The sequence below is a fragment of the Lolium perenne genome, chromosome 7, assembly GCF_019359855.2.
Source record: "Lolium perenne isolate Kyuss_39 chromosome 7, Kyuss_2.0, whole genome shotgun sequence".
Classification (NCBI taxonomy): domain Eukaryota; kingdom Viridiplantae; phylum Streptophyta; class Magnoliopsida; order Poales; family Poaceae; genus Lolium; species Lolium perenne.
Window position 1 is genome coordinate 92,806,136 of NC_067250.2, and position 9,531 is coordinate 92,815,666.

At 45.1% G+C, this 9,531-nt stretch overlaps 1 pseudogene; it reads left to right on the forward strand.

Annotated features, from left to right (window-relative positions):
• Positions 1-760: 760 nt before the first annotated feature.
• Positions 761-3,606, forward strand: LOC127316653 (large ribosomal subunit protein P2A-like; annotated as a pseudogene).
• Positions 3,607-9,531: the final 5,925 nt, after the last annotated feature.

Genomic DNA, 9,531 nt, shown 5'->3' on the forward strand with positions numbered 1-9,531 from the left:
TCAAGTCCCATGCCAAGAGCCCTGAGATGGAGGATGTGGAGCCGGCGTTCTGGCCGGACGTTTCGCTGCTCCATCTCACTGGAGGATAGGATGGACCTCTCCCCGCCGGCCACACCTTCAAGTGCTCACCTACCCCGTCACCAACCTGACGCCGCCGGGCCTGGCAGCTCCTCTCGCTTAAAGCCCTCCTCCCCCCCCCCCCCCTAGACGACCACCTCGTCTACCTCCGGAACGATCGTGGGGGGGAAACCATTCCCCTTAATCACTAGTTGTTTCTAGTCCATTCCCTAAGTAAGGCATAAGTTGTTCTTTATCTAACTTGTACTCTTTCCAATTAAGAAGGAATACAAATTCAATAAAGTAGCTAATTCGCGTTTATTTGCGTGTTCCTTAAATCGTCGTAGTAACCACGAGGATTTATTTAGCGCTTTACCACCACTACAAGAAATCTGCCATAATATGACGTTTTTTTTATGACTAGAAATCAAAATGTCATAGCTTTATGACGTTCCTAGCTTTGACCGCTGTTGGCCACTCGGGGGGGGGGGGGGGGGGCAAAACCCTAGAAAATCGTGACGTTATTGGGCAAAAACGTCATTGGCAATTTAGGTCAAAACATCATTAGCAAAATCTGCGCGCGTTGTGAAATTGGTGTTGGCGCCACAGGCTTTCGATTTTGGGCCGCAGGAGACCAAAATTTGGTCTGAAAGTTTTTCTAGGTCAGCTCGTATCCAACCCCACCTACTCCTCTCACAGACCCCTCCCTCGTCTCCTCCACACACCCTCGTGCGCCGCCTCCACCTCGTCTCCCCGGCGCCACATCGCCGGCCACCGCAGACCTCCTCTCACCACCTCTCCCCTAGCCTCCCTCCACCCAGATCAGCCGCGCAGTCCAATCTAGCGCCAGATCCGCGCAACCAGATCTGCCACTCTCGATTTGACCTGTTTCCGCGTGCGCGTCGCAGGTTCCGGCGGCGATGGCGGCGAGGCTCGCGCAGCTGTGGACCAAGGCGGCGCAGGCGGCGGACTTCGCGTCCAAGCACAGCGGCGCATACTACAAGGAGGCCGTGGAGAAGAACAAGCAGTACGTCGTGCAGCCCGCACCGTTGAGAAGTGCCAGGAGCTCTCCAAGCAGCTCTTCTACACGCGCCTCGCGAGGTGATGCCCTTTGACCGATTCTCTGTACAATCGTTTGTATACATGTGGCGTGGCACCATAAATTTGATACCTCAATACATGATTTCTAGTCTGCTATCAGTTGTTTGAAGTCACGTTTGCTGAGAATTGTCTTACTTTTTCAGGATGAAGTACATCGCTGCCTACCTGCTGGCCTACCTCGGTGGCAACTCCTGCCCCTCTGCAGAGGACCTGACCTCCACCCTGGAGTCAGGTAATTTTGTCTCGCCCATTTTATCTAGCAGTCAAATGTTGAGAACCTGATGAAATTTTCAGTCCTTCTATTTATCGTAATGCTAGTAGCTTGTTTTTCTACTTCCATCAATCTGTTTTATGCTAATGCCAAGTAAACCTTCAGTTACTATGAACTATGTGTAGTAGTAATACAGTTATGTCACTTCATTTTACATGAGAGTCTGTCATCTTAGACCAATGGACGGTTTACAATAGGTGACATATTTACTTTGTTGTTACATTAAAATGCAGTGTTATCTAATATAACCTTTTACATGCAATGGTGCCATCTAATTTCAAGGTGACTCTATGCATTGCAGTTGGTTGTGAAATCGATGCTGAGAGGCTGGAACTCTTGCTGTCCCAAGTGAAGGGCAAGGACATCACTGAGCTCTTGGCTGCTGGTAGGGAGAGGTTCACTTCAGTTCCAAGCGGTGGTGGTGGTCTTTGTCGCATTTGCTCCCACTGATGGCGGTCGCTCTGCAATGAGTCCAAGAAGGAAGAGAAGGTCGTTGAGAAGGAAGAGAGTGATGATGTAAGAACATTGTTCTCACCTTTGCCTTTTTTACCAACTTCCAGCATCTTATATAAGCCATTATCAGAACTTGGTTGATTTACAGTTGATATTATCCTGTCTGCACATTCCTCTAGTTTGATGAGAAAATTTCTAACAGTTTGATGAGAAAATTTCTAACAGTTTATATGCACATTCCTCTATCTTCAGCATCGACATTTGGCCAAGAAACTAGAGTCTATGATGTTTAGTCTTTCTTTAGCTGAGTTGTGAAACACCGGGAAGACTGTTTTGATATGTAATTCAGCCCTTGGTTGCTGGTTGATTTACTGGTGAACCATACCATTTTGCTATCCAAATTTCGTGCTTTCTCAGCTATCTACTGTGATAAATTTAGTTCTTACATGTTGATTGCTTTAAATGTGTTACTGACAAAGTTACAACTTTTAATCCTTTTTATGTGTTGCGCAGTTGTTGAGCTGTGTTTGAGTTGCACATATAACTGTTGGCCTGTGCAACACTAACTTTGCAATATGTGAGCATTGTTGAGCTCCTAATTCTGCAGCTCACCATTATTTAGTTACCTAATAGCTCAGTTTTTATCTGGTGGCTATTCATTTGCGTAGGTTGTGTTAATCTAAACTTCATGGGTACAAAATCACCTTCCTCGTTTTGTTCTAGCTAGGATTTATTGAATCCATTCATGCTATATTGTTGCTGCCTAGTCTTTCCTTCATTGCATATTTATTGCAGTAGAGTAACTTCCTGATGGCAATGGTTGCATATCACAGAGATACGCTGCTGCTAGCGCAGGCGAGGTGTGCTTCTTGGAACTGGCTAGGTGCGAGCTGGTGAGATGTTGTCGAGCCTGAAGCAATGATGCCTTCTCTAGATTAGGTAAGTCTTTGGTCTATCTCATTCTCCTCTTTGTTACTTGGTTGATGGGCCATGATGATGTGCATTATTTTGAGTCAAGTACCTATGTGATATCGAATATATGGTCTGAATAGCTTTGTATTAGGGTCTGATCAAGTCTCTATGATGTTACTTTATGGTTAGTTATATACGTGTTGCTTTCTTTTCAGTTTATGATGTAAGTGATAAGTCATAGTCATAATGATCTCCGTAAAATGGAAAATATTATACTCCAGTTCTCTATTTTCGAATTTATTGGTTGCATGATGTTCCAAGGGTAGCATTTACATGACTAGCACTCTTTTATTTCACTTTAGGCCATGCTCTCATTTCTCTTGCAGTAGATAGAGGCACAAATCTATTACAGTCTGATGCATATTTTTCTTTGGAAGCCTGTTGTAGTATTCGCCCTATGTTGCATTATTTCGCTGTTAAACGTAATTGGACACATGCGAATTAAAATTCATACTGTTAGCAAGTTCACCTACTATTTTGTTATCATACACGACAAGAAGTACTTTGTCCCTGTAATGTGAATCTGGAACTGAATCTGGAACTGCTCATTTTTCCCAGGATGTCTTTGGGGTGGCACTGGACACAATAACAAGTACTGAGCAGAGATCACTACAATGCAATGGGTCACTGTAGTACAAATATAAATCTATTGTCAGTGTCTTTCTTGTATATATATCTGATTTGTGGAAATATTGTAATATATTCAGTTACTGCTCTTATATGGATGATTTCATCATGTGTTGATGTTTATATATTGTCTAATCTTGTTAATATAAACCTGACCAACCCAAGAATAAATGGATCGTAAAAGGCTAAGGCCCAAATAGAGAAAGGCTGTAAAAATGGTGAGGCCCAAAATAGAATAATGGTGCAAAACGGCTAAGGCCCAAAACAGAAATGGACCAAAACAAAGGCCAATGCTTACGGTAAAAGGCTGGAATTATTGGGCTCGGCCCATGTAGAATACAGAATTGGACTGGGCTGATTTCGAATTAAGACGTTTTGGTTTCGTCATAATTTTGCCACGTCGGATTGCCACGCTGGACTCGGGGGCAGGTGCCCATGACGTTTTGGGAACGTCATGCCGTCAGTGACATTTTAAAACGTCACAAAGCTCTACGACGTTTTCAAGTGGAACGTCTTAAGCAGTCTGTAAGGGTATATTGCCCCTATGTGTGGTTTTGGTAATTAATGACAACCCCTATGGACTAATGTTTTCATTGAGTTTATATGAAGGAATATTCCATAGGTACTACTTGTACTCCATGTGTTGGATTCAAGTATGGATGCCATGAAGATAAAGGTATACCTTGTATATTGGCATCAAGATCATCGATTTAAAGACATATATGTGATATGATCAAGAAGAAGCAATGAAGATGGAGTTCTTAGATGGAACTCAATATTAGCCATGCTCTATCTTATGTGAGTATGAGAAGATACAAGGTTGAGTTGGGCAAGTTCAAGATGAGCATCTTGAGTGGATCACATGCTTGAACCTTGTCGTCCATTTGGTGATAATGGACATGTGAAGATGTGCATCAATGGAGCTTTCCCATCATAGTGTATGGGGGAGCATTTGTGAGTCTTCACAAAGCAACATTGATCAAGTGAGGCATTCCGGCTTGAGTGAAGATTGAAGAGTTGTCATCAAGATCGAGCGGGATGCGCAAGGCAAAGGTATGACCTTGCTAGGTTTTCCTTTTACCGGTCTCAAGGTGGATGTTGGGAGACCGGATTATAGGATAAATAGCCGCACTATTAAGATGGGCTTTCGGTTGGGTAACTTGATCACATCGTCTTAGGGAGCTCAATCATTTGCATACTTTGCATATTCTTATTGCTTCTTGGTGTTTCTATGTGTAAGGTTCTTGAGCTTGTTGCTAGCTTTACAACAAGCCCAAGTTCATCGAAAACGGAGTTCGCATGCATCTTCTATTGCGTTTTCGAGGTTGGGTGATTTTGTCGGTTATTCATGATATAAGGTTCTACCTTTTATATTCATGACAAAATCCCCTCCTACAGATTCTTGTGTTTTCACTTTCCATAGGATAGCATTTGTTCTTATCTCTCAAACAAAATTGGTTTCATTCGAATCGGAGTTCGGGAGCATTTGTTATTAAAGAAAAAGTAAAAGAATAAAAAGAAAAGAAAAAGGGAAAAGAAAAGGGGAGGGGCCAGCCGGCCGACCGGGCCAGCCACCGGCCCACCCGGTCCGCAACCGGGCGGCATCCGGACCGCCTCCACCGGCCTCGGGCCCGGTCCGTGACCGGCCTGCGCGCCGCCTCGGCCTAGCCGGCTGCCTCATTGGCCGCCTCGCCGCGCGCGCCCACGCGGCCTGGGCAGCCCACGCGCATGCGTCGCCCATGCGCGGCGGCGCTGCCACCTCGCGCCGACTGGGCCAAAAGGCTCCGCGCGGCCCATGCTGCCCGATCCGGTCGGTGTCCTGTCCTGGCCGGACTGCTGGCCGGCCTGCTCAGCCCAGCTTCCGGTCAACCGGCTGGGCCGCCGGCTGGGGCGATTTTTTAGCCCGTTTTTCTTGCTGTTTTCTCTGTTTTTCCCCAACGGTTCTATTTCCCCTTAGCTATAAATAATCTTCTTCCACCTTGAGCTGAGCTTGTTCTTCCCCTTTCTTCACCTCCATTGTTGTTCTTGGAAGAACTTTCTCTCCCCTTTGATTCCTCCCATAGTTCTTGCTAATTCTTGAGGGATCTAAGAGAGGAGATCTAGATCTACACTTCCACCAATCCATTTATTCTCTAAGTGAGGGGAACCCTTTGGATCTAGATCTTGGAGTCTTGTGTTGACTTTCCCCATTGTTCTTCCTCTCCAATCTCATCTTAGCATTTGTTGCTTGGGTGGGATTTGAGAGTGAAGGACTTGAACACCTCTAGTGTTCTTGCTTTGCATCATTGCATAGTGTTGAGCTCTCCACCACGATTAGTTCGAGTGAGAGACCGTGAGCTTGTTACTCTTGGAGGGAGACCTCCTAGTTGGCTTGGTGGTTTGTGCTCCGGTGATCTCTTCAAGAAGATTGTGAAGAGGCTCGGGCTTCTCCTTCGTGGAGCTTGTGAAGTGGTTGTGGAGCTTGCCATCTCCGGAGCGGAGGAAAAGCTAACCATAAGGAAAGGGCCATTATCCTTCGTGGGTGTGGTTCGGAGAATAGGGTGAGCCTTCGTGGCGCGGGGAATCCTTCGTGGGACCTCCACTCCTCCAAACGTGACGTACCTTCTTGCAAAGGAAGGGAACACGGGAATACATCCTCGTTTCCGCGTGCCTCGGTTATTTCTATACCCTAGCTCTCTTTCCTTGTGATAGCCATCGTGCTTGAAGTACATATATCTTGCTATCACTTGTGCTACATATATCTTGTGCCTATATTGCTTATCTCTAGTTGCTATTGTTACACTTAGTTGAGCTTAGCATATTTAGGGTTTGTGCTTTTAAACTAAACGATAGTTTAATTCCGCATTCTTACAAGACAAATCCGCAAGAGTTTGTAATTGCCTATTCACCCCCCCCCCCCTCTAGGCGACATCTCGATCTTTCAATTGGTATCAGAGCAAGGTCTCTCCTTGTTTAAGGCTTCACCGCCTTGATAGTAAAGATGTCGGCTAGTATAGTGCACAATGACACAATTGTCTTTAATGGCACAAATTATCTTTTGTGGCGAAATTGCTTGCTTTGTAATCTTCGGACCTTGTGTCCACATATAGAGCAATTTCTAGATGTCGGTTTTTCTCCTCCGATGGATTCTCAAAATCTATCTTTAGAGGATGAGAAAAACTTACATCTTGAAGCTCAAGTATCTAATGAGCTTTTATTCTCCTTGAGACCCGATTTTCGTAGGTTCTTGATATATTGTAACATCCCAAGTTTCAACAATAATAAACAAGAGAGAGATTTTCCCCAAACCCAAAATTTGCAATTAACAAAAACTTTTTATGCATATAGTGCCACATATAGATTTATGCATTTGAGTGAAATTCTTTTGTGCAATTGCCATGATGAGTGTTAGTATGAGTAACCATTGCTATGTGAACCCTAACCAAGATCACCAAACCCTAATTTGAGGGGAATTGGAGAAAATGGGAAAAACCCATTTCTCACTCACATACACATTATGCAAAATAGCAAATCCTCAACCAAGGCCAAGATTGCTTGCTCCCTTGCTTCTAAAATACTTCAATATGATAAACTAACACTTTTGCATCCTTGAATCAAGAATCAAACACAAGGAAATCAAAAATCTCACATACATATGATAATGGTCACTTCTCCCCAAAATATTTTCTTCACCTCTTTACCCCCCCTGGTTTTCTCAATTCTTGAACTAAACTTGGTCAACTAAAGCCATGTCATCCAAGACCATGTCAAGGTGAGCAACTTTGATGTTGACCATCATGGCTAGTGTTGACTAGGTTGACCAGAATAAGAGTGACAAGAAGGGATGCTGAAATAAAGAGAAGATCATGTCACTTTTGACATTTTGCAAAACAACTCCAAATTGAGTGCCACCACCACCAATACATCACTTTAATTATATAAATGAGATTCACCAAAAAGAATTTCAAAATTCAAAAGAAAAGTTCTTGCGGCCATTTGACCGAACACCTTGCATGCAATAATCCAGAATTGTGTGTCACCCTATTACCCACTGGTTTCTTCCCTAAACCCCTTTAATCCTTGATCATTGCACCCTCTTACAACCCCTGCTTCACCCCAGTACTTGGCTTGATCGATTAAAGTGAGAGGAGAGGGAAAAGAAACCCTAGTCTAATGCATACCGTGGCCATGCCGGCCACCTTTGGCATCTCCACCTCCAGCCCTCTTTTCAACTCTTGCCCTTGTCCTGGAGCATCTACACAGCACAAGGACACCAACGGTACACGCCCCAGCAACGCCAAGGCTTGGCATTGGCCAGACAAGCCGTGCCCAAAGCGTGCCAGGACGTGCCAGCCCATGCGGTGACCGCGCTCTGGCCGCGCCAGGACGCCAAGCGCTCGAGCACCTCCGTCCTCCCCCTGCATCCCTAGCACTGCGTCGAGCATCTACACCCCGCCCTCTACACGCTAGACACAAGCCCAGGCCTGCCCCTGCACCGTCGCCGTCGTCCTCGACCGAATGATGCCGCACGCCCTACCGCAAACCCTGCACGCTCCCGAGCCATCCCGTCGCCTTTTCTCTGCGCCAGCTAGCCGTTGAGCATCGCCAGGACGACGCCTACAAGATGCCGTCCTCTCCTTGCCCTTTCGACCGACGGAGAGGCCACGCCGACGACGCTCCTCCGCAGCACCTCACGGCCTCCATCGCCTGCTATAAATAGAGCTCCTCCGCCCACCATTTCTTCACACACTTTGCTCCCCTCCCTTCTCTGAACAAGCTCCCCACCTCAATTTAGCACCACCTCGCCGGAGCTGCTCGAATCGCAAGCTCAAGTCCGCCGGAGCCCGCGGAAGCTCTGCTCCGATTGGCGCCTCCCCGAGCGCCGCCGCTGCTCCCAGGGCTTCCTCATCTACTACATCTTCTCCGCGCCTACTGCCAGACTCCTGCGCCGGCCTGGTACGCCCTCCGACCCCCTAGGCTCGCCGCCAGGGAGCCCGCCGCTCGTCGGAGAAGACGACGTTCACACGCCGTCGGATCCCAGTCTAATCCAACGGTTTCTATTTCGCGTACCGTTTCGCTGCGTTAAGTGTCGCCGACAGGTGGCCCCCACCTCGTCAGCGCGGCCCGAGCGCGCCAGATGCGTGTTGGGCTGCGAAGTGGGATTTAAACTAGTTTCGGCCCGTTTAGCTTTCCCGCCTAGCCCATGAATTCAAATCTGGATTTAATCCTTATTCAAATTTGTGCTGCTGAGTGTTTAGCAAATTTTGAATAGTTTGAAATCTGCCAAACCAAATTTAGCAAACTTTATACCGTTGGAAAGCCCCTGAATTTATCTATCCAATGCCACTGGCCCCATCTCCAATTTCATTGTAGATTTAATTTGACAGAAAAGACAAGGCAGGGACTTTTGAACATTCAAACTTTATTTAAAATTCAACCAGAATAGATTTTGAAGTAATTCCAATTCTAATAAATCACAAATGATGTCCTCTAATTGATTATGCAATAACATAGCCCTGTTGTTTGTATGATCATGGACTAGATCAAATAAAATGGCTATGTAGTCATTTCTAGAACATTTTTAAAGAGGAATTCAAACTCAACCCTAATATGAGAGCTACCTCTCATTTAAATTTTGATCCTAAGTACTAATAACCAGGGGGGATGACTTAGGCTAATGAACCCTTGAGAATTATTACTTAGAGATTTTAATTCATTTAAATGTTAAGTATTAAAACTATGTGAAGTGTAGCACTTCAATTAAATTGAACTCACATATAATAGATATGAAATGTTGACTTTGGGTCAACCTATATTTCATACCTTATTATTATATGAAGAGATTAAATCTTAATAAGAGGTAATGAAAAGAAATGAGTTCTTTTAAAGACCTACATACCAAATTTAAGAAATAGGAATAATGAGAGGAAATTAATTTCTTTCAAATAAAGACTAATCAAATAATCCACCATGCCATGTTTGATTGCTACTAAGACTAGTGTGTGAACCCTTTGAGTGTTTCTAGTTTAGTATGTGAGCTTGGTTTAGTATTTATACCTCGTATTCGTATA